Raw genomic sequence first — 26,647 nt, 5'->3', positions numbered from 1 at the left:
ATCATGCACCAGAGTCATCTTTTTGATTCAAAACATGCAGGAACCTTCAGTGTTGTTCTCATCTCCCCACTGACTTTTTCTTGCTGTTGGACATCAACCTACCAGAAATAAACTACGAAACATCACGGCAATGTGATTCACAAGCAACTAATTACAGACATCACAAGTTTTCAAAATTCCCATGAGTAACACCACAGGCATTTTTCCCTGCCAGAGGAGCCTGGGTTTTACAAGGCACCAGTGCCTACAGCTGCGCTGAGGACTTTCCAGCCATGCCACCTGGGCTCCTGGCCAGGTTCAGCTCACGTACGATGGAGCTGCTGATCTGATGTCCTTGGGTTTAGGGTTGTTTTGCCTTTAGTTTGGTTTTTTGGGGGTTTTTTGAACACGTTTTGTAACATAAGATCACAACAGCGAAAAGGAGGACTAAACAAGTAAAATCAGAGGAACAATGCAAAAATTGAGAGATTTGAGAAACCTGAAGGCTATTCTAACTGGAGGAAGCCAGCCTCATCTTTTGTTTAGGAAAAGATAAAACCAAACCAAACCTGTAATTAATGAGAAATTCAAAGAATGAATTAAACTCTCAACTTTCAATGACCAAATTCCAGTCAAACTACTGGGATTCTTGGTCCTCTGAGGGTTGTCTTTGGAGTTACTCCTCCAAGCTGGTATCAAAATAAACTAAATTGAAATACCATTTCTTTTTTCACTTTTTTTTTAAAATGGATAGAACTGGATTTTGATAGAACTCCATGAGTTGAGTTGCAGCTCTCCACTGCAATATAGATACTTTGTGGTTCGTATTTTCATGTAAAGGACTTACGGAAAATTTTATCACCAGTTACACCTTTCATTATCAAGATCTCCACACTGACGTGCCATTTTGGATCATTTATTACATTTTGAAACTCAGCAGCTATACCCATGAGAGAAATACTGATACTGTTGCACATTTCTTCCAGTAAATATTTCTGTTGACCTACATGGAAATACATATTACAATGTAAGATATTTTCAGGAAAGAACTTCTATCAGAGATACATTACAACTGAAGAGTAAAAACAACGATCTATATTGATTGAGCAGACTCTTTTTTTTTTGCCTAAAATATACTTATCCAGCCACCTAGAAGATTGTTTGAACCTGTAGTGGGCTGCAGGTCAGATTCCACAAAAGGAGGTCATAGAATCATAGAATATCATGAGTTGGAAGGGACCCATAAGGATCATCGAGTCCAACTCCTGGCTCCACACAGGACCAGCCAAATCAGAGCGTATGACTGAGAGTGTTATCCAGATGCTTCTTGAACTCAGTCAAGCTCAGTGCTGTCACCACTTCCCTGGGGAGCCTGTTCCAGAGTCCAACCACCCTTTTCCTGATATCCAACTGAAACCTCCCCAGTCGCAGCTTCATGCCGTTCCCTCGGGTTCTATCACTGGTCACCAGAGGGAGGAGATCAGCACCTGCCCCTTTGCTCCCCCTCATGAGGAAGCTGTAGGCCACAATGAGGTCTCCCCTCAGTCTCCTCTTTTCTAGGCTGAACAAACCAAGGGACTTCAGCCTCTCCTCATACGTCTTCCCCTCTAGACACTTCACCATCTTTGTTGCCCTCCTTTGGACACTCTCCAATAGTTTTAGGTCCTTTTCGTGCTGTGGTGCCCAAAACTGCATGCAGTCCTCGAGGTGAAGCCGCACCAGTGCAGTGTAGATTGGGACAATCACTTCCCTAGACCGGCTAGCAATGCTGTGCTTGATGCACCCCAGGATACGGTTGGCCTTCCTGGCAGCCTGGGCACACTGTTGACTCATGTTCAACTTGCTGTCGACCAAGACCCCCCAAGTCCCTTTCAGCATGGCTGGTCTCCAGCATCTCATCGCCCAGTCTGTATGTATAGCCAGGGTTGCCCCTTCCCAGGTGCAGAATCCAGCACTTGCCCTTGTTAAACATCATGTGGCTGGTGACTGCCCAGTTCTCCAATCTGTCCAGATCTCTCTGCAAGGCCTCTCCACCCTCGATGAAATCACCAGCTCCTCCCAATTTGGTGTCATCCACAAACTTACTCACAACACCTTCTAGTCCTACATCCAACTTGTTTATGAAAACATTAAAAAGAACTGGCCCTAAAATGGAGCCCTCAGAAACCCCACTAGTGACTGGCCGCCAGCCTGATGTAACCCTGTTTACCATAACTCCTTGGGTGCAACCCATCAGCCAGTTGCTCACCCATCTCACTATGTTTCTGTCCAACTGTATGCTGGACATTTTGTCCAGAAAGATACTGTGAGAGACAGTATCAAAAGCTTTACTGAAATCTAAAAAAATCACATCAACTGGCTGCCCTGGGTCAACGAGATGGGTGACCTTGTCATAAAAGGAAACTAAGTTTGTTAAACAGGCCCTTCCTCTCACGAACCCGTGTTGGCTGTGACCAATGACTGCGTTGTCCTTCAGGTGTTTTTTGATAACTCCCAGCATAATTTTCTCCATAATTTTACCAGGCACTGAAGTGAGAGTGACAGGTCTGTAATTACCAGGGTCTTCTTTCTTGCCCTTCTTGAAGATTGGAACAACATTTGCCAGCTTCCAGTCAACTGGGACCTCTCCAGATTCCCAAGAACGTTGAAAAATAATTGAGAGAGGTCTCGCAATGACATCAGCCAACTCTCTGAGCACCCTGGGATGAATCCCATCAGGCCCCATGGACTTGTATGCATCCAGGTGGAACAGCAAGTCCCGCACAAGTCCCCCAGGGGTCAGCTGGGAGTTTACTGTTACCACAGTCATGGTCCTCCAACTCGGGGCATCTGGGGTCCCAGAGCCCGTCATCAGTGTTGAAGACAGAGGTGAAGAAGGCATTAAATGTCTCTGCTTTGTCTATGTCCCTGTTTATAAGGTGACCATTCTCATCGAGTAATGAGCCAATATTCTCTCTGGTCCTCCTTTTGTTATTAACGTATTTAAAAAAGCCCTTTTTATTGTCCCCCACAGTATTGGCCACCTTCAACTCTAACTGAGCTTTGGCCGCACTAATTTTCTCCCTACAAAGGCGACCAGCATCCCTGTAGTCCTCCCACGTTTCCTGACCCTGCTTCCAGTGGCCATACACTTTCTTTTTCTGCCTAAGCTCTAGAAGATCCCTGTTCAGCCAAGCCGGCCTTCTGTCCTGCCTGCTTGACTTGCAGCATTTTGGAATAACCTGTTCGTGAGCTGTTAGGAGGTGGCCTTTAAAAAGTGACCAGCGCTGATGGACCCTGATGCCTTCAAGAGCAGTTTCCCAGGAGACCTGACTGACTAGTTCCCTGAGCAGCCTGAAGTCTGCTCTCCCCATATCCAGGGTTGAAGTTTTGGTGGCGGTTTTTCTTCTATTGCCAAAGACTTTAAATTCTACCACTTCATGGTTACTATGGCCAAGACAGCCACCAATCGCCACTTCCGCCACAAGACCTTCTCTGTTCACGAGTAACAGATCTAGGAGGGCACCTTTCCTTGTTGGCTCCTTTAATACCTGTACCAGGAAGTTATCATCGAGGTGTTTCAGGAAACTCCTGGACCTGCTGGTATCAGCTGTGTGGTGTTCCCAGTTGACATCTGGCAAGTTGAAGTCCCCCATAAGGACAAGGGCAGTTGATCTAGAGGCTTCTCTTAGTTCCTTAAAGAATAATTCATTGGTGGCTGTCCTGGCTGGGTGGTCTATAGTAGACTCCCACAACGACATCCCCCTTATTTGCTTGTCCCTTAATCCTTACCCAGAGGCTCTCAACTGTGTCGTCCCTGACTGACAGCTCCATAGAGTCCAGCCCCTCTGTTACACAGAGCGCCACCCCCTCACCTCTCCTGCCCTGCCTGTCTCTTCCGAAGAGCCTGTAACCATCCATCACAGTACACCAGTCACAGGACTCTTCCCACCAGTCTTTCTACTACACATTCTTTGTACATTATATTCCAAACTTTTCGGAAATCTCCCGGTCATGGAAAACAGGACAAGGAACTTTGTTGATCCTTATACAGTTACTGCTTACTTATGTTCCTGAATACACGCATTCATTTAGCATACCTGATACTATGGATCACTGTAAAGCTACCGCATAGCTTGCAAAATCTTCTACATTTTAAAGGAAATATAAACCACATTACTCTTAAAGCTTGTGGAAGAGAGGCTGCACAGTCTTAGGAGCATAGATAGGTATTTCAGTTTAAGAAGAAAACAAGGATTCACAGAACCTCTGGTTATTTTTCTTTTAGGGAACTCAATACATAAACACATAAATGATCTGAAACAGGTTCAAATGATGGATACATTGCTGTCAGCTCAACCAGTTCTCCAAGACTATGACTTGTCAAAAAATGGAAAAAAAACCCCAAAACCCAAACCAAAAAACACACACACACAGGGAAAAAAACCAAAAACAAAAAAACCCCCAAACCCCACAACCAACCAAAAACAACAGAAAAACATGGTGCTCAGTTACTGAACATGAATTAGTATTCGCTGTCTCACTCTAAGACCCTAGAAGAACAAAGACACACCACAGATTTTACAAGGAGGTATGAAAGAAGGGAGAATCTCAGAAGCACAATGTCAGCTTCTGCGAGGTATCTTGAGGAAAAGACTGCAGTCCCCAGCCTCTAGCAGACACAGCAAACTGATGGTTATCTCACTGCAGAAAACACAAACTTCCCTAGCAAGGAAAACAAAAGTCTAAGATGGAACCAAACTACAATAAGCATTAGACTGAGGCTTTACTGATTCAAGCTGCCTAAATGCTGACCACTCCTTTTCTAACAAATAATATCTCTTTTCCTTCCTTCTTTGGGCTCTTGGAGTGTATATCTATATCTCTTCTTTTTAAAAAAATACATGAAGAGGCCACTTAAATGCCTGAAGGATACTTCAGACTTTAAAATAAAACCAGATTGCAAATAAAATGCCACAATTTAATTAAAAGACAAATGGAGAGAGAGTCATACGAAGTGTGATTTTGACTTTTTTTGTCTTCCCTTCCTGGAGGTTAGCTGTGAGGCATTACATGGTACAGAGCATGGGCAACTGCGTCTTAGGATGAAGAACCTCACCTGTGAGAAGGCTCTCGAATATTAAATACTTTTGCTCCCAGCAAGACTAGTATGGGTTTTTCTGATCTTCTGAATTACTTTCATGGCACGTTATTAATCCCTACAGAAATCAAAAAGACTCTAAATATATGTGAGAATCAGAACAACTAAATGGTCGGAGTAGGGCGTTTTACCTTATTAAGTATGGCAGGTACTTAATTTGCTGCATAAAAGTACTTGTGGAGGTGCAAATACAGACACATTGACAGTTTGTCAAGGTTTCCTGTGGTTCACCAGAGTCAATAAACAGAATACTGCTTTGGCCATGTGTTACAAGAAGATGTAACAACAATTTTACTGAGAATGGGGGAATTTTGATCAGATACGTTCCTTTTTTCTTACAGAATAAACTCAATTTCCTTTCCTACCAGAAGGCAAAGAAGAGGAAGAAAATTAAAACACACACAAAAAAAGCATTAAACCATTTTCCCAGTCAAAACCTGTAAAGAAACTATCTCTTTAAATCATTCCAGAATTTAAGAGGAAGATAGAACAGCATAGGGCAAAACTCTAGAGTAGAAATGTGGTCTGCCACTTGGTTCCCATACTAAATGTGCACAGGAAACAAGCCAAGTCATCCACCTCACTGACACAACCCAACCTCCCAATGCCCTTCTGCATAGACATACGTGTTCAAGAGGCAAGTGGGCTGGCCCAAGCTAGGAAAACAGATGCCAGAGCCAAGCAACTTGGCTTTTGTACCCTGCTCCTTAGTGCTCCCCATATGGCATAATGCAAGTGAAAGCAGTGGGTCTGGGGTTTCTAACTTCCAGCTAAGAGCGTATTGTTAATTACCTCAAGAAATGCAGTTCTGTGAGTTAAGAGAACTGCACCCCCCATGTCCATGGACTTGGGAGAGGAAGATGTCAGTAGGTGGTGCTGAAGAACACAACAGCACTCTGCCTGGATACTCCAGAAACAACCTAATTCCTTCTCATGCATTGCAAATAACATCTTTTAGGAGCTCTTTATACAAAGAATGCATTACCAGCCTCACCCTGGAAGGAGCAGGGGGAGGAGCAGGCTCCTTAGCCTGGCATAACCCCAGCAAAGATCTCTTTCTTGCCAAGAAAAGTCAGAGCTGTTATAAAGGGGGTCCTGCCAGTAGCAAATTAGATATGACAAACTCAACCACATACGCTGCTACATCATGAACTGAAGTGGGAAAGAGAAAAGCTGCGACTGAAGACAGAAGAGATTATCTCCTGATGGCCATCCGCCCTTAAATGAACCCTAAAACAGACTTGTGCAGCCAGTAGTGCCTTTCAAAGTAATCTTGCCATTCACCCTGAAACTACATGCTCCATTCCACGGTCACTTACAGTGCTGTAGCTGATGAGTTGCAAGCATGCTTTAGAGAGGACCAATGTTAGTTTGCAAGAAGCATGGTGTTTTTACAGAGGCTAAATACAGCTTACAAACTGGTGACAGAGCTAAACCATGGGAACACATGAACTGCTGGATTATTTTAGATGGCACAGAATTTTAACCATAGAGATCTGAGATTAGACCAGCTGGTTCAAAACACAAGCAGGTACTCTCAGTGTAGTCACAGAGGTGGAAATCAAGTCACTAGCACTCAGAAATCACAAATGCCAAGGGCAAAGCTCTGCTTTGGGACTGCTACTGAAAAGTGTTTTCAAGAAGGCAAGATAAAGAGAGATTATTGTCATCCTGAAAGATGGATGTGAAAATATGCTTTGCTGGATACATGTTCCTCTAAGTGCAGAGAATGGACCTACATCGTAGCAGTGGTGACAGAGACTGAACTCAGCTGGGGAGAGGAGTAATCTTTCGGCTAGAGATCATTTCCATAATACAGCACCAAGTCTGGTAAGAGAAGTTCACAGGGCAGCTGGGAACCAAAGAAACATTGCATGGATCAGATCCAAGTGAGCCAAAGCCTTTCATCACCAATATGAGCTCAGCTGAGTAAGGACCCTGGGGATGATGCAGCCCTCTCCCTCAGTCCATCTTGAGATCTTATATGCTCCAGAGGTATTCCTTTAAAGGATTAACCCCAAGCAGAGAGCATGTGGTGAGGATGAAAAAGGGTATTCAGAGGAATGGGTTTAACCCTATAAAACCAAAGCACCAGAAGTCATGCTCTGTGCCAGCAAACAAAGCTGAATAGAACAGCACATCAGCACATGCAGACCCAAACCCACCTCATGCACAACTGTAAAGCAGTTATCCATGGCTGGAACTCTACTGGAGGACAAGAAAACGCTGATTAACAAAGTCTAAAGATTGTTACACTTTCCCAGTCTACTCCTCAGAAACAGTCATTTGAGGAGTTCCACTGACATCCTAGCTACTTTAACACCGCCTTTGTCTCCAGCTATCCCTCCTTGTCCCCCAAGCTTCCTGCTATATTTGACATTTGCTGGGCAGCAAGCAGAAGCCTCTCTGTCAGCCAGTTCATTTCCTCAGGTAATACAAATCCATCACTGACCCATTTATAATGCCAGACAGAATACACAGTTTTATTTGCCCAGTGACTCACTCACAGGATGGCAGCCATCCCTTCTGCCCCAGGTTGAATATATACTTTTCCAGTATTTGACAGATCTCAGACTAGTGATTACCACTATGCTGCTACCCTTCTCCCTGCCGCCCATCCCAAAAGATCTTTACCACCTGTGCAAATGAAGATCCTCTATCTGTTTGGGATGGTGGCAGCAAGATGCTGGTCCTATCACTAATGGCTGAAAAGTGATACTGCTGAAAAGGAGGAATATGTACACACTGGAACGCAATATCCTGGGTCCAAATGAGAACCTCACTTCATTTACTCCCCCTTCAACCTCCATCTCCACTCACTCGGTCCCTCCAGGAAAAAAGTTTTTGCAGTCGGTGCAATATATAAAGCCTATTTAAAATAGCACACTGGCTCAATCATCATTATTTGTGAGATACACAGATAGCACAGTTCCTAGAAGAAACTAAGTGGACCATCTACAATGCACTTCAAGGGGAGATGGAGGGGGAAAGAAATTCAGAGTGATCCTAGGGTTATGGATCATAGTATCTATGAATTGACCAAGGTTAATGAAAGTTCTCCAGCCAGGAAGTGTTTCGATCAAAGAGGCATTAAGAAACTATTACATTAATAACATGGAAAAGCTGCTATTTGCTGTCTATAAAAGAAACACAATTTGGTATGCAGGTAATAGTTAAGAACAATCTCACAAAAAGGAAAAAAACCCAAACTTGTTAACCTTATTTCTTGTCTTTCCGGTAATAAACAGTTCTTTCCCCTGACTACTCTGGATGTATTCAAATTAAGGAGAAAACTATTATTAAAGCTGAGTTGTATAGAAAGTGGTAAGATGTTGAAGCTCCTAATGGATTTCTTCCGTCCTAGTTTGATCCTTTTTGCTTTAAATAAGCTGTTTGAGGGTCAGCCACCAAGATCCAATTTCTTTTTCTTCCTCAAAGAAATACCCAAACAGGAAATGGACCATAAAGAAGGAACATTAACTAAGACTTTCTTTGTAATAAGGCCCATGGCTTAGAGGGGGCAAGATTATAACCAACTGCATCCTTCAACAACTACAATCCTTGCAAATATGTAGACATTACAGAACTATTGCAGCTTTTTTCTCTTCTGCTAGTCCATTACACAATGCCTTGTTTTTTTCCTGCTGTTGTAAATGCTTTACATTTAACCATTTAAAACTGAAAAAAGTTCAAGCATTTTAAATAACTAGGAAGGTAAAAAAATCCAATTTTAGAACAAAATAATCAGTTCCCATTGTCATAAGGTTACTCTCATTTTGAAGAAAGGGGAACCATTTTCACCTTACCCTAAAGATATAGGATGAAAGCTGATAAAAAAAGAAACTAGTTGCCAAAACTTTATCCCAGAATATCTAAACAATTGCCAAACTGCATATACAGAAAACAATGTCTGTTGTCATAAGGAAAGTTCAGTTCAGGACTAGTTTATCAACAAAAAAAGTATCTCTCTAAAAAAAAAAATTAAAGGGATACCATAAACACCCTTGTTCTTATATTTTCTAGCCACCGGCTACTTCTGTTTAACCCAGTGAATTAAATTAACAACTTCTCATAATTTACAAATAGTTCATTGAAGATTTTACCTACCTCAAGTCAACACCAATTTGAAACGTGGCCATCATGTTTTTTTATTCAAACACTCTGAAAGAAGATGGCATAACTTCATTATGGAAAGAAGAAAAGCATAGGACAGTCCATTTCAGAGAAAGTGTCAGGATAAAATAGTTTCCTTAAGCTTTGGAAATCTGTGTAACCTCGAAACTGAACCCAAATGCTTGATTTTTGTAAGAGGCAGGATGTAGAAGACTCAACACAGGTCCCCAGAGAGTACTCTGTCTTAGTAAGGTGAGGACTGGAAGAGATTTTCAGTTCTCCTGGCCTAAGAGAAGAGACTTTGCTTAAATTCAAGGAGGAAGAACTTTTTAGAAAGTGCTCATGTATTTGCTTAGTCAAAAATGGGACCTTCTCCAAACAGTAAAAAAATGCCCTGGAAAAAATCCACCAAAATACTTAGACAAATTCAAGAAAAGGCAGCCCAGTGGCACTTTAGACTTCACCAGGGTTTTGGTTTTGCACATAAATACTAAGTGACAAAGTGAAGCCTGAAGAGAAGCAGTAGATAAATGACCAAGAAATGGCCTTCTCATAAGCTTGGTCCTCAGAAAATCTCGTTTCATTGCAAATCCAGGTATATTATTGAAAATTAATGGGACAGTGGATCTTCTGGACAGGTATTCTTTTGGCTACAACCAGAAGCCCATCCATGCTTGGCTCTAGAAAAGCAGTCTGGGCAGCAGTTCTCCCCATCGGTACACTAGCCATTGCTTTAGCTGCAGAGAGAGTAACTGCTCCAGGGGTATTCCCTCTCTGGAATGGAGGGGACAGAACATCTTGACTGCCAACAGCTCCACAACCACAACACAGAAATACAATGAGGTCATTGTGTACCTCCATATGGAGCAGATCCATTTGGTTCTGAAGGATCCACTTAGTGTTACTGTAGTCACTAGAAGCCCTCTGCAACTGACCTCAGCATATCTTCCTACAAACACTTTCATCAAGCCTCCAGGTCGTCTTGCATGTCACACCAAAGCCATGTGCATGAGAAGAACCAGAAGTGAGGTTGTACCCACATTTGGACATGCTTTTGGACTTGACAGTTATTTGAAAATGCAATAACTCTGTCTAAATAACTCCATGGGTAGACAAACATTACACACTTACTCTGCACGCAAAGCAGATGGAGGTGAGAAGATACATTTTAAGCTAACAAAGATGACAAAAACATTCTAAAAAATCCCCAAAAGAACCCAGAAGATTCAAACCCTGTGATGGTTTAAATACCCAACAGAACTTTCAACCTGATGATATAAAAAAAAAAAAAATTATGCAATATAACATGCCTTTTAATTAATCTGAAAACTTCAGAAGTAATGTTCTGAAAGCAAAGGAAGGGTAGCCTCGCTCACAATGTTTTCAACAAAGAGAAAGAATATTCACCTATGGTAATGACAAAGACACACTGCAATGTTCTACAGTTCCAAAGCAAAGGGGTACATAATTGAAATTGGTTTTATTGGTGATTATAGAACCACTTAAAAAAAGGAACCAAAGTTTGACTTAAAGGGAAGAAACTTACAAACTTCCCAACTTACTGCTTTTTGAAGAGTTACACATGAATACTTTAGGTAGATCGAGTGTCATTGAATCCTCCAGCTCAAGAGGTTTTAAAATAGAGCAGGATTACTTCAAAGCAGAACCATAAAAAGAAATTCTTTTTTCTTCTTCTCACTTCAGGAACAAAGATGGGAGCAAGCAAGCAAGCAAGAAAAAAAAAAAACAAACCTAAACCACAAAGACCATAGACTTAACTGTTATAAAATTGCATGTCCTCAGATTTATGCTGGTTGAAAGGGAGAGGATGCATCTTTTCAACTCCATATGGAGAGGAGACATGGACAGTCAGATAAACAACACATGTCTCTTTTCAGTAGGAGTCCAGCTAAGTGAACGGCCCTTCAAATACAGCATTCAGAAACACCGTTTTCCAGTCAGGTGAAAGTCTCCCTGCTTTTTCATCCCAAAAGAGGCATACGTGAACCATATGACACCAAAATACATACAAAGTATATTCTGAGGCACTTCATTTACATTAGCCAACGTCCTTTAACACTATGGAAGAGAAAAAAGCAAGAATGTAGTAGTATGTTTTGTAGTCCGTTCTAAACTTTTTTTCCCTTTAAAACTCATTTGAATAAAAGGCATTTGTACTTTTTTATTTGTTTCTTGCAACAAGCATTCATTCAAGCGTGGGTTCTTGTTTGCAGCAATGTATGCAGAGTGAAAGTTTCACATTAATTTAGGACTTCATTGACAAAGAGTCTATGCCAAAAGTATACAATCAGTTCTGCAGCAATTTCACTTTTCCTTCTGCTGTTCATGGAACACCAAAGCAAGACAAAAGGCAATATAATATGTTTCAGATTTCCATTCATTTATCACAAACAAGTCATTTAAGTCAGTAGAAGTGACTTGCTCTCAGAGAAAGAAAAGGCTGAAGTATTCCCATGGTTTTCAAACAGCTTCAAATTATTGAACAAAATCTGAATACTCACAACCTGTAGGTAATATGCAAGGAACAAAAAGGCAGAATTAAACATATCAAGTAGCAATACTGACACTCTACTCCATGCAGTTACTCCCTGTTTGACTCATGCACCTTCAGGCCAGAGTTTTGTAGGCTCCCTCTGTGTGAAAAGCAAAATGAGTCTGCACTGTGGAGAACCTTCTTCCTTTACCTGGTAATGGAGAAGCACAGGGAAGTGAAGTAGCCTGGCTCCAGGTCACACAGCTGGCCTGTGGCACAGCCAGCAGCACAAAGTGCTTTCCAGACTTCAGCCCTTCCCACAGACCTTTCTGTGCCACTGTGCCTGAAATCCCAGTGCTAACTTCCCATAACAACTACAAATGAAAGGTCCTCCAACACAGCAAAAGGTAAAATTTCAGGAGCAGGGGTAAATCATACACCACACACACGGATATTAACTGTTGCTCTTTATTTGTCTTTGTATTTACTTCTTAACTGGAGTTGGCATTTCCAGCTTTCAGCATAGAATACAGGCCTTTTGCTGAAGAATTTAGGTCAACTCAGCACAATGTCTGCAGAGCTGAGGAGGAAAATACCAGGGAAGATGGAGTTTAGGGGTGGTGAACATCGACTAACCCTCATATTACTCAAGATCAGAGTGGGAGGAGGGCGACAGAAAAAAGGGTGGCCATAAAAAAAGGGAGCTTTATATGGGGGTGAGGAAGGATATTCGTTTTAAATGATTGACTGCTAGAAAAAATGAAATTCTTACACAGTCTGAGGAGCTTTCTCTTAATACAATTTTGTCCAAACTGCTGAATCCTTCTACTCTCCTCTCAAACTATTCTAAATAATGGACAACATATTAATAATAATTCTGTTCTAGAAAATGTCTGGACAAAAAAAACATCAAAACTTACTAGAAGTCATCACAGTGCATCTTCTTTATAGCACCTTTATAAAAATATCTGTAAGAGGAACACTCTAGGTCTTCCTCAATGTCTTCTGTAAGCAGGAGATATTAATGACCAAAGAAGAGGAAGTTTGATTTAATCAGACCTCTGTTTCACACATGCTAGCTGGAGCCACAAAGTGTGTGCACACTTCCACTCCACCCTGGCTAACAAAATTTATGAGAACAAACTGAGCAATTAGTTTTCACATGCCGACAGTTGCACCTACCCTTCATTGTTAGGACATCGCCACAAACAAGACCCAGATATTTTATGGATTTTTTTAAAAATAACATTTGATTGTAAGAGAATCAAGTCCTACAAAACCTTTAGGCTACAGCATCACATTCAGTGTATGTTGACTGTATGTAAAGCTAGCATGGTTTTTCTGAAAACTTTCAATAAAATAAGTGTTCCAGTTTGAGAGTCTGGATGCCTAAGAAAACACAACTTTCAAAAAATGGTGATTAGCCTGTACCAAGAGCCATACACAGGACTACCAAGGGCTCCTGACCCTGTTTAAAGTGAACTCAAACTCTGCAGAAGGAGCTCACAGACACAGAGCAGTCTCTGTAGTAATCCAAGATACTGCTGGCACTCCTGTTGAAGGAAGCATACTGAGCATGCTTCATCCTATGTCTGCAGAGCAGAACCAGCCTGAGTTCTGCCAAAAGCCAAGTGTGTCATGGGCAGCTGTGACTGTTAACTTTGCCTGGGCAGAGATATGAAGTGGTAACACCTCTTCTTTGTGCCGCCCCCCCCCCCGTAGCTGTCAATTGAGATACACAAACATGCTTGCTGCAGCTGGAAGGCTAGCTAAAAATCCAGTTTGTGTTATGCTATGAGGTGCATCTGGTGATAAGGAGTTTTTCTGGAAACTGCATCTGCCCACTCCATGCAGTCAAAAGTGCAGACTCCTATCTTTTAGCACACTAGCTCAAGGCAGCATACAGGCAGGTGATACTGTGCACAGCTGCTACCTACACACAGTATATGGCATGTCACCTGAAAGAAGCACACTCCCTGCTGCTTCACACCAAGTCACTGGAGAAACCCTGAATTCCCACCCTTGTCAGCCCAGCTCACAATTGTCAAGCAAAATCTGGAAGTTGATATGGCATCAGCATTGTGGGGAAGCAAGCAAAAAAGGGTTAAGTCTTTCAACTTCTTTATCCCTGTCTACCTTCACAAGTGATCAAGAATTGTATCTTCCAATTTTCTTCGAGTGTTTGTCTGAGTAGCGTCACCTTTTCTTTCAAAAGATCATTCCTTTCTAACATAACTTATCTCACCTTCCAAGCTGTATTCCTGGCATTAAACCTTAAATTTCTGCTTTTCCGCATAAATAGTTCTTCCTGGTCAATCTACGGTCTCCTCTGTAGGCCCCTCCTTCTGCAGGTCTTCTGGAAAGATGCAAACTGATCATCTGCTATTTCCACAGCCTACAGAGAATGATGCTGCTGATGTGTATCTTTAAAGTAGCTCTGAAGTCAAAGGAGTTGGTCTTTCATTTCTTCTGAAGATGTTTGGCATGCTGGTGCTTCAGCACGCAGTATGAAATAGAAGTCACTACTTTTATCTCTGAAGAAAGGAACGCATTTTCAAAAAAGACTGCTCTGCTCACAACCATTACTCAGTAGGGCAGAGAAAACAAGGGAGAGAAAAGGGAGGGCTGGGAAGGGGCTACAGCAAACACCACCAGAAATGACGGACAGTCATCTGGTCTAACTCATTCAACCCTGCTGGTGATGAGGGGCCTCCCATGCACTCCAGAAACGGGTATCTGAGGCTGCAGAAGTCTTACATTTCTTCCTCTTTCTTTTTGAGGAACAAGACTCCCTTTTTGGTTTTCATTGTCAGTTGCTCTGAACTCAGTAACTGATATAACTGTGGTCAGTCAAGATATTGCCTCGTGTGTGTGTGTGTGTGTGTATGTGTGTATGCTATGTCTGGATCCTCAGGAAGGCAGCCTGGTATTTTATTTTTAAACTTTGGCTCCTGTTGCATAGCCCCACATATAATGGCTCCACTCCTGAAGGCTGGATAGTCTTCTGCTATCAGTTTTCAAAGAAAAACAAAGCCATGCAAGCCAATACCACCAAGAGAACAGAAGCAAAGTTCTCTTCTAAAGATTTTCTTTCCCTCATAAAAAAACAAGAGATCACAGAAAGATTAAGCCATCAGTGTCATTCCAACTTCCTGCTCCTGTCTTCTCACAAGCTGCAGAATATCGTGCAAGTCCTAGTAACTGCTGTGCTTTCAGAGATTTCTCCATTTTTTTTATTTCTAGAAATTTGCTGGAGTTCTGCCAATTTTCCCCAGCTGAGGACCAGACCTTTACGTGGATCACTACTTACTAAAGCCTTTTATTATGAAATGGAGTGTCAAAATAGGAATATGTTTCTCCTTACCTGAAAGCAGAACCTGCAATGGATCTTCAAGGTCTCAGAAGCTGAAGGAGGCAGAACCAGACTTGCTAATCATAGGACTGGAGCTAAGGCTCATCCTTCCTGAAGAGCCTGCCCTTCAGATGTTTTCCAAAGCTGACAAACTAACTTGTATCATATACCTCTCGCCACCTGCAGTACAAGATCATTTCGGCAGTGAAGCTTCACTGACCAAAAAAAAAAAAAAAAAAAGTGGTTTCCTTTTCAGCTGAGTACACAGGGGCTGTATCTGTAGGCTTGATTACTAGAAGAAAGGAAATGTTCAAGTTAAAGACAAGAAGGCTCCTTTGCACCTATGCCCAGGAGAAAAGGTTTTACATAGAATATGGGAGAGAAATGGAACAGTTTGCTTAGAGGAAATCACCTTCTTATCTTAACTTTACTTGCATTTCATGATGGAAGACAGCCACTAATCTCAGCATTACTTACAGGTTAAAACAGCCACTCATTCCAAAACCAAGAAACAGAGGAAACCACTCAGACCTCTTTCTCCTTCATTCCTGAACTCCCTTGTTTTCCCATTGTCTTTTAATTCCTCCAGCCAGACTACTACAATACAGCATTCTGAATCTTGAAAGCAGTCTTCCAAAACTGAAACTACAAATTAAGAACTGAAAAAAAAATTGTCAATTAGGGAATCAAAACTCTCCTTCATCTTGCTGTAATAATTGATTTATAAAATTAAAGAGAAAAGCATTTACAGTCAGTGCAGCATGACCTTCAAAACCAAGCTAAAGTACCATTTTCCAGAAACTGACTTGTTTGTGCATCAGTTATCAAAAAAAGAGGATCTAATGATGGTGCTTATTGTTAAAGTCCTTGATTAGCACAGAAGGCAAAAAGAGTTAATCTCCAAGTTTCCTAGATGTATCATCCTTAACAGACCAAAGTCTAAGATTTTGAAAGGTGTCTTAACAAAAACCTGAAACGTATTTCTACTGAAATGGTTGAGACCCTTGAATCTACTGAAATGCTTTCATAATATAAGTGGTGGGATATCTCTAATAGAAAGTTAGGTTACTCTAGAAAATTGACATGTTGACAAATTCTGATTGGGTTTTTATCCCATAACCACCTGTGTGATAACTGCAGGACCAAAGTCTCTAGTTCCTGTCTGTAAAACCAGGACTAAAGTTCTGGGTGACCAAAGTGCTGGGTTGTAGAGTCCAGAGGAAACTAGAGGTCTTCTGTTTGGAGGATTTACTGTCCTTTAGAAACCACAATGTGAAAGTCTACAGTAGCTCTGTTAGGACTACAAAAAAACTGTTCCATTTCTTTTTTTCCTCTATTTAGACAACAGGAAAACACATCTAATTTTAAGAGGAAGACAGCTCCCACCAACACTGTGCATAGATTCCACTTTGAGAACAAAATGCAGATCATTTGTCCGTAGTTCTAAGCCTAAGACAGGGAAATGGAGGAAAACCCACCACAGATAATCAAGCCTAAACTGGTTAACTACAAACCTGCAGTCAGCAGCAGGTTATTTGCTTCCCTTTTCTTTGCCAGGTGAGAAAGAGTCTTCTTGCATGTTCTGGTAAAATACAATCACCTCCTTAGACTCCCTACACCTCCAAGTTACAGCATTCCCATCAGCTGTTCCTGAAGACAACTAATCCCTGTCCTAACATGAGGTAACAGCAGTGGGAGTCATCTTGCTGAAAGTTCACCTTGTACAACTAGACAGTTGTCCTCATCCAGCTCAATGGTAACAGTCTAAAGCCTGTCTCCCAGCACAGCATCTGAAGAGAAACTGAACTTAGGCTGGACACCTTGGGACTTTCTACAGAGTCCATCAGGCATTCCAATAGCTCTTAATCTTTTTCCACTATTAAATTAGAAATAAATAACTATTTATATAGCAAACATTTTCTAGTCTTAGATTCCAACCACTGCATCTTGTTACAGCTTGGTACAGATTCCAGATTCCTATAATATTGAACATAGCCTGGCAAATTAACTGCTTTAAGTCCTCTAAATGTCACTTCTGAAAACCTCTGAAAGAGAGGAATAGACTATCTGAAAGCTCTCACTGTGAAGCGCAATTTTCCAGACTTCAAATCATTACTATCTCCAGCATTTCCACACTCGTTTTTACAGACATGCCAACTTCAGGAATGGATTTAGTATTCCAAGAGAGGTACTTGCACAGATCATCAGAGGTACAACAGTATCTCCTGTGTTTATACATCTAAATGCTGTACTAGTTCACTTAGCTATTCTAACCATTTTGAATGGTATCTACCACTTTGCAGGATCACTAATTTCTGATTTAAAAGGAAGACAGGACTCTTAAAGTCTGCATAGGCTACAAAGCCAAGACATTTCTCGAGTGAGTCACAGAGTGTTTTCAGTTCCACATTTTCTATCCGTTACAGATATAAACTGCATGAAGAGCTTTTAGGTCCAATATATTTTTAAATATAAATTACTGGTGTAGAGAACAGACGGAAAAAGGAAAAGTCTCTTTAAATCCTAACAGAGACCCTTCTTGTTTGACCTGTGGGATGGTTTTGTTTGCTGTGGAAGGGGTCCAAAATAAAAAGGAAACCCCTTGCTTTTCTCTTTGGGATCAAAGGCTCTCAAAGGCACAACACTGGTGTTATTTGTGATCTATCAAAGCAAGGTGATTATTTACTTTGGTCATGGAAGGCCCCAAAAATCTTTTCTGATACACTAGAAAAGCCAATGGCCAGTGAGACCTATGATTCTTCTGCACTCTCTGCATGAGGTTTTCTCATCCCACAGTCCCATTGTCCTTGAGCTGCAAAAGCAGGTGCCTCCATCTGGATGATCCCTGAGGAACTGACCCAGTTCTTAATCCCTTTTACTTGGGGCGGGGGGGGGGGGGGGGCGGGAAGGCACAAAAGGTGTTAGACATAGATCTAAAGATTGTACAAATACATGTTTTGATGATTTCCCTTCTTTGGATCAACTCCTTTGTGAACATTCAATTACAGCCCCAAAATTTGCTGTTGTCTTTGAAGTATAATGGGTAAATGCCAATCTTCAACATTCAGCCATAGGAACTTCAGACATCCACCTTGCTTGACCTGATGGATGACTGAGGAACCAAGCACACTGCTCTTGTTCAAAGTTTCATGCAAGCCAACCCTTCATGGTTCCTCTTATCTTGGCCATGATACAGCCTTTTTTGTGAAAACATTATCAGCTTTATGGTTGGTACAGTGCTTTGACTTTTCAGAAAACAGTGATTGGTCCAGCTGTCTTATATCTTAAGAAGTTCTATTATTAGGAAAATTATAAAAACACCCCACAAAACAAAGATAAGAACTGCTTAATATAAAGTTGGGAAATATAACAGCTTCAAAGGATGCTTTTCTGAAAATCTCCAAAACTAGCCAAGGTCCTCTGTTGTGCCTCCTATTTCCTGAAGAGGTGATTAAGCAGAAGATAATAAGAAATTCCTTTGCAGTGTTCCCGAACAGACAATTGACTTTTTGTCTCTGCTTTGCACCAGGCTGATAATGTTCTTACTGTTCTTTCAGAAAGTGCTCGCTTTCAGACCCAAATCTTTATCATTTGGAAGAATGCTCCTTGATTTATTTGTGAGATTTATATCCACCCTGAAGATTTTTCCTTTTGTCCTCACACCCAGGCATCGTTTGAAAGCTCACTGAACTCTTTTCCAATAGACATTTTTGGAATACATGCATTTTTGTTCACCCTGTCCAAGTAACACCTATTTATTTTAAACACAGGTGTAATGGTGGTTCAATAAAGGAGGCAAAACAGCCATAAGAGTTCAGCCATGGAGCAACTAGTATCATTATGTCCTCTCCCCAACAGTACTTTCTCTAGGTAAAAGCAGCTGGAAACACATACTGAAGGTTCTGTTGAGTCAAATCCAGCATGGCACATACTCTGGGATGGGTTTTAACTCACTCCTAAGAATAAACAGAGGGAATTTTCACAATTGTTTTTGGATACTAAACATGCTGATCATGGCAGCCAATTCGTGACACATTTAAAAATTTCAACACAGGCTTCCACACATGGAGTCTGATGACTTTCTGATGCGCTTTTATAAGCAGTCTCCTAAAGCAGCATCTTCATCCCCACTGCACACTAGTGACAGATTCTGTCAGCATCCTGTGGAACTAATTGCTTCTCTTTTGAATTGACATAACCTTCTAGACAGTATGTGGGAGAACAAAGGATGGAAGGGATCTCATGGAGCACCAAGGCTGGTTCTGTTATCACAGACACAAATCTAATCTCCACTAACTTAAAGAAAGAAATATAGGATGCTTGGTAAAGAAATAACAGCTATGGGTCCCTGAGCCAAAAAACCCCTTGATTTTAAAACTGGTTCCATACAAAAGTATCCTGATCATGAGAAACGTAACTGCTAGCAATTTCTAGTCCCAGTGACCATGCAAAAAGGTAATACAGAGAGAACTAACCAGCTATGATACTGATAGAACTTCTACACCCCTCCCTCTAAAGGATTCATTTCTCAGCTGAAATCCCCCTTGAGGCTGGAAGTCAAATATTATAGCTCTGGAATATGAAATAACCCTCAATTCTGCCCAGCTTATCACAAATCCCTGTCCTGCTCCCTCTCTTCTTACATTTCCTTGGCCGCATTATGCCTGTAAAGGGGGAGCTTGCTACTAAAATCCCACTTGGGTTAATTTGGCTATGACAGCTTGACAGCTGGAGCAAGAGAAACAGAAAGATTCTCCTAAGTAGAAGGAGACTATCCCAGTAATTTGATCAGCTCAGTTCTTCCTATGTAAAAATCCCATCAGGAACACAACTGAGAGGTATCCTAGAACACACAGATGAGTTATTCTGGGGAGACAGAAAGAACAAAAAGAGAAAAATGAGAAAGGCAAAGAGAAAGGAGAAGGGAAAAAACTCTGAATTTCCTAATGTACAGAAAAAAGTCTTAAATAATTCTTTACTAGCAGGTCAGAATTAATTGGATTGCTGCACCCACTGAGCTTCCTTCAAGGTAGGCTTGGTCCCATATTCCAAGCCTGGAATATTTCATCAGCTTCCTAATACCAGTTAAGATTTTCTAGGCAGGCTACAGAAGAGAAAGTACTTGTTCAATACCAGTAGTCCATTGCCACATTTTCCTATTACAAGCTTGTCAGCTTGCCAGTGCAGAGAACTTCTAGAACTCCTGCTTGCTGTCTTCCCACAGAACACAAAGCAGCATATTCCTTCAGAAGCTCTATTCAACCTCCCTTTCTTCTCTATGAGCCTGCATCTTTTGACACAATGGACAAGAAGAGGCGGACCACTTCCTCCATTCATTTGCTCAGCCTGCTGAAGCGTCAGATCTGTCTGATCTTGCAGCAGAAGCATTATCCTTTGTTCTGATCAGGTTGCACAAATAGCTGTGCTTGTGTCAGTCCCTAGAGCAGAGGGGTTTTTTCATGACAAATATGATTACAGCTCACGCAACACATTGTGTCCTACTAAAAATGTTGGAGGTTGTTTTCCCCCAGATGCAGGAGTTCGACAAAAATACCATTCAGTGTTATGCACTAAGGAAGAAGGGGAAGCCATGTAATGCTGTCACTACATGCATCCTAGCCAAGTAAGCCAAAATATTCATAGCCTCACCAAATTACCCCAGAGTCATGAGAAATACATGAAGGGCCTCAAGTTGAAGCAGTTACAGGGGTACAAGATGATTATGACTCCCAAGACATCCCATCACTTCTCTGCAGGTCAGGCACACCCCATGCTGATCACCCACAGCTGCCTTTACAGGTCCTGACAGCTTGCTTCTTCCCACACAGACAAACTGGGCTGGCCCCAGCCACCCCCACCACTGTCATGACATACTTGTGCCCAGAATTCACACCTGGACTACTTGCAAGCCGTCTGCAACTGAAGAGACACAGGTTAGCCACTAACAGGTTATATGAATATTCAAAGCAATACATCTGGTAAGCAGTTCAGTTTCCCACACTGACAGAAGAATAAATCACTACCTACTGACAGAGTCATGAGCTCTGAAAAGGTTACAAAGCATGGCTTTAGTTTTCCCTTCGCCCTGTTCTACCATAATGCACACTTACTTATAAAAATAGTTGTTATCACACACCCTTCCTTTTCCTAAGGCAGAAAATAAAATTTAGCAGAAAACACAGCCTATAGGTTCTTCAGAACTTCAGCCTGTCAGTACACATTCAGGCTGGAGGTTGAACTTTATCTAGTACCTCCAAATTTCTGATATTTTTGCCTAAGTGTGTATGCTGTGCCATCTCTGATACCAGGTAAAAGCTTGAATTCCCATTTCTGGCTTCTAGCCAGGATTTAAAGAGGAAAAAAAATTGCTAATCCATGGTTTGCAATGAAAAAACCACCTACCACGGGGGAAAAATCCTCCTGCCTTTAGCCAAATCTAATCTAATCTTTCCTCACAGCTATAATATCACTCTGAGTGCTTCACTCTCTAACTTTAGCTTCACATACGGAGCACAGGGAATTACTGATACAAACCTTTTGTACACGGCCAGTCTGAAAAAATACATAAATGGGTCTGATTAACATTCCTGAGTTTGCAATCAGAATCAATACGGTTCCATGAAGATACTGACATTTTTAGTAACTACAATACTCTCCAAAATACAACAGCATTATATTATTTCTGTTTCAGAAAAGCTTTGACTTTCCTTCTATTATCCAAGTCTTGCTTTAGCACATATTTTATATTAGAGTGTGTTCCAGGAGGCATATGGCAATAGAACTAGGTCAACCATTAACCAAATAACAGGAAGCTGCTCTGCAGAGCACACCCTTCAAAGCTTGCTTAATGAGCTAGCTCTTCAGAATGTGTCCTTCAGTAAGGTTGAAATTAACAGTTTCACAGGATTTTCTTTAAAGCCACAAGGTCACCCAAGTTAGGTGGCTTCTGGACTTGACAGACTCTGAACAGCCATCCCAAAGTGTAAAGGCATCTAGGTCAGATGCTAAGTGATGAAGAACACATGGGTCATTGAACATCAGGAACCAGTTCCAATGATTTCTTCATCTTATCAGCAAGCAGAACCTATCCCATCATTAATCTACTCCCACAATTTCAGTAAAGAACACAGGAATTTGCCTTTGTAGAGCTTGTGAGGAAGGATACCATCACAAGATAAAGAGTTACCATCTCTCTGCCTTCCTTCCATGCTTTCCTTTCAGAGGATGGCAAATTACTTCCCAGATGAGAGTCAACTCCAAGGTTTGAAAAAAATGATTGGTATTAAGACTTGCAAGTCAGTGTCTGACTAAATTCTTCATGTCCTGTATTCCCCTTGATCTTGTTGAGATACATACAGGATTTAACATGATCAGTCAGATCAGGGAGAAAAAAAATCTAATATCATTGTTGATACCTTCATTTGTTCCATCCCAATATTACCAATTGCTTCCACTAAGTATCACACTCCATACTTTTAAGCAACCACAGACACCCAGGCTTGAAATATAAGTTGTTAGGTCTCTGAGAAGCATCAAGCACCAAGGAACAGAATCCATGAGTAACATGGAGGTTAGAAAAAGTTCTGATTCATATTATACTGTTAACACAGCAGTAGAGATGGCCTGATCAAATTGTTTCTAAACAAATAAAACACAAACATTTGCCAGCACTCTACTTGAAAAGAATTTTGCATACAACAGCCAATGATACCCATCGCACAACCATTGCGGTAACATGGTAACTCAACTGCCATGTACCACAAAGCAGTATCAACTTTTCAAACTCAAAAAAGTCACCATCAAGCTATGCGACTACATTCAAATCATGACTCTAAATATATATGGGTACTAATACCAGTTTTCCAATACCCTCAGAAAAATGGATACAGCCTCTTACCTCTTTATCATAGTCTCTCTTTTGGACAATATTTGCACAAAACAAAACATTCAGAGATCTTGAAGTCATTGGTTACCCAAACAAAACCAACACCAAAAAAATCCTCTCTCCACCACTGCCAGTGGTAGACACGTTTCTCCACCACTCCTAACAGGAAAGTGTGCTGTGAACATGTATCTCAAGAGTTTCCCCAGTAGTTCACACCTACCTTTGTGACATCAAAAATAAAACAAACAAAACAAAAAAAAAAAAAGAAGAAAAAAACCCCCACAACCATGTCCAACAGACATTCTCCCACTAGTGCCTCCATAACTGAGAACTTCTCTGTAACCTGATGTTTATGAAAAGGGAACTCAAGTCCATCCTTCTAGTGCTAGATCCTGCTGGTCTACCACATAATAATTCCAATTCCTAATTATCAGACACAGGAAATGATGAGGCATCCATGATGACAGAGAAAACAGTCAGTGTGTGTGATCATATGTCCCTGCAGATTGCTTTGTATCTTAAGCGACAGCTCCTTGCTGAAACTGGCTAACTCAGTGGAAGACTGCCAAGCATGCTGTGGTGAGATTATCATCTTAGTAGTTATTTATAATAAACTATCTTTGGCAAGTAGCACCTTTTTTGGTATGAAAAAGTCAAGGACAATGTAGTTTCTTTGCAGTAGAGAGATGTTCTATGAGAAAAGGTGCAGAAAAAATCTAGAAGCATTATTCATTTGCATATGAAAAAACACTTCTGATGAACGTTCTCCAGTGTGTTCTAAAAACTATTCACCACCACTAGAAAAACCACAAAATTACTAGCTACTAGAAAATAAAACCTGCAAGGGAAATTACATGGACAGACACAACAGAGCAACCATACCTTAGAAAAAATCTCTTTATTTGTCTGCATCCTTAATACTTCTGATGCTGAAACACCTACCACAACATGGAATTATCTATTGAACCAAGAAAAAGTTCTGCCCTGAGAGATGGTGTTTGAGTTTCATGTAATTCTTCAGTGCCATTTCTTTGCAAGTGCCCTATGCAGAAGTGCTAGACTCCCATAGTCTCAACCAAAAAATCTCCTGAATGGGGCCAACAGAGCAAGGAGGGCTGTGGAAGGATGAAGTTACTGCAGTACAGAGCAAACAGTCTTCACACACAAGCTACATTTTATATGCATCCCCTCCTCCCATCACCAAATTGCAACTGGGAAAACATACCTGTGGGTTGACTACTCCCAAACTCCCACTCCAGTTCTTAGGAACATATGAAGAAAGTCATACCTTTGCAGGGCTACCACAGAACAGGATCTAAGACAAGGATTCATTCAAGAGAAGCTGTAATATTATTCTTTGAAAATCCTGCTGAACAGGCAATAGAAGCCATGAGAGCTCGGATTATGAAGTTTCACTCTGCCATGCCCATCAGGAAGCAAGCTCTGGTATTCTAGAGCTTCCCAGGCTGCAGCTATAGGAAGATATCTCCAAATGTTTTGGGGAAAAAAAATCCAACAATAAAAAAACCCAAACCAGTTGACCAGTCTATGACTGAGCTGACAGAAGACATATCACTAGATTTTTAAGTCTATAGAATACTTAGCAAGCTTATCTAGAAATTCTTTTTCTGCAGATTTAGACAGTCATGTAACAGTATTTGGCTCTTAAAAAACCAGTGTCACAGTAATTTGCCACTAGCTTTAACCAAACAGGAAAAAGACATTCTAAGAGGACATTCCTGCTACAAAGGAAAGCAGAAACAATTCAATAGCTTTCTACAGAGTTTCAAGATCTACACAGTATCATTTGCAGTATTTCATACCTTTCTGCATTTTGGAACTGTAGTACAATGTTCTCAAATGGTTACAGCTTTGGAACAAGCTGACTCTGCACTAAAGCCAAAAGGATCTACAATGAAACTTCATCTGAAGCTCAGGACTTTCACATGACTGAACTCTTCTTTCTCCAGATCAGCTTAGCCCTTCAGCCCCCCAGCCCCTTTTATAATCCATCAGACATGCTTTTGGAGTGCACTTCACTTGTTTAAAAAAAACAAACAGGTTCAAAAAGAGAAAGAAATTAAACCCTGCTGGGCTTAAGTTTTCAGATGACAAAGCAGAAGGTAATCGTTTAATATCAAGTATAAAAGCAGCATAAAAGGACAAGATGCAGAGGGGAAAAATCTATTTAGGCTTCCTGCACTGGCATGAAATGGCTGCTTTCCTTCTTACTGCCAGCTCCCATGCTTCATGTTGACATTACACATCCTGTACTGTAGATCCACCCCCATGCTGATGCTTGCCCAACAGAATTATCTCCTGCGTCACAGCAGTGGTAACAGAACTGCTGGCTCTGCAGATTTGAAAGCACCATTTCAATGCTTAATACATACAGCAAGTGGACACACTACCAGATATTCTGGGTTGGTTTGTGGCACTCTCAGCACTGTATTACTTGGCCTAACCTTCTGTTAACCAGATGGTCTGTTCTCCCCTTGGGACCAAACCATTAAACTTTATTTTATTAATTTCTACCAAAATGCAGGGACAGTTTGTAGCACTTGCGTCTGGTTCATCTCAACAAGGTTGCTAAGATGAAAATGGCCTAAAAATAACTGGAAATTCTGCTTCACACCAACAGAGAACAAGATCTTTTGGAGTAAATATTGAAATGATCTGCCAGATGAACTACCATAGCAGTATGAACCACATGGATAGCAACTTGTATACATATGCAAAGGCGCATGCTCCTGTCATTGTAAAAGGGCCTCAGTTGCATTTTCCCTCATCCAAAGCACCTCTGTCTTGAAGAGGCAATTACCATATTAGTATCTATTCAAACCAATCCCTCAATCAAAGAACGAGTGTGAAAAACCATGCCTTCCAAAAACACCACAGTTAGCAATGGGACTCTGGAATGATGAACATCATCTACAGGCAGCACAGCACCGTGAATATTCTCACTAGAACACCCACAAACTCATATGAAATCACATCTCGGGGGCATACAAGCATTAACTGAAGTCAAACTGGAGTAGTTATAACATACATGCTCCCCCGTCAAAATACAAAGAGTGAGAATGAAGGCGCACATGCATGAAAGTGAAAGAATTATCTAATGCATAAGCTCCCATTGGCTCCTGCAGATCACCTACAACCATGCCCTCACATGCAACCACAAATGAACAGCTCATGTATGTAGGTGGAAGCTGCTGAAAGCTACGGGCATCTTCTATTCAAGATGTAATTTCCAAATGCCTCCCTGAAAACTCCACAAGAATTAGTCCATGCAGCTATGGATTTATCTTCAAATGTTTACTCACAGGAGTAGCTGCAGTGAAATTCAAAGCAAGATCACAGTGACTATTCACAGGAATAAGCTTTTACAGTATAAGGGCTTTTGCCCCATCTTCTATTATCTGCCAAATGTACTACAGTAACAAGAAAATGCAATGGAAGCTGAGGTCTGACCTCTTAAAAAGCCTTTGTTAACATTTATAACAGTGGCAGTGAGGATTTATAAATAAATAAATAAAGCATACATGCCTGCACACAAAACAAAATCCTGGGAATGTAAGAAGAATCCTGTAAAAGTTGCAGTTTTACTGCCTTCCAAGGAAAATAGGAAGCCAATCCACATAAAATCTAACCATAATAAATCACTAAAATCTGTTCTTCATGGCT

At 41.1% G+C, this 26,647-nt stretch overlaps 1 protein-coding gene across 14 annotated transcripts in view; it reads right to left on the bottom strand.

Moving 5' to 3' along the window:
• Window positions 1–26,647, bottom strand: part of ZNF462 (zinc finger protein 462) — a 95,636-nt gene that overhangs the window by 57,458 nt on the left and 11,531 nt on the right. The window contains exons 1-3 of one of the 14 annotated variants that reach the window (XM_054809085.1): window positions 15,091–15,759; window positions 10,795–11,757; window positions 9,227–9,280 (exon numbers count right to left, since the gene is read on the bottom strand). The exons of 11 other annotated variants lie outside the window; for them this stretch is intronic. The gene's annotated coding sequence lies outside the window, so the exon portion shown is untranslated. Of the gene's footprint in view, window positions 1–9,226; window positions 9,281–10,794; window positions 11,758–15,090; window positions 15,761–26,647 lie in introns of those variants that run through there. 2 more of the 14 variants (XM_054809088.1, XM_054809091.1) reach the window with 2 other exon arrangements.

Source organism: Grus americana, chromosome Z (genome assembly GCF_028858705.1).
Source record: "Grus americana isolate bGruAme1 chromosome Z, bGruAme1.mat, whole genome shotgun sequence".
NCBI lineage: Eukaryota > Metazoa > Chordata > Aves > Gruiformes > Gruidae > Grus > Grus americana.
The sequence above is the reverse complement of the archived record's forward strand: the minus strand, read 5'-3'. Positions and strand labels throughout refer to the sequence as shown.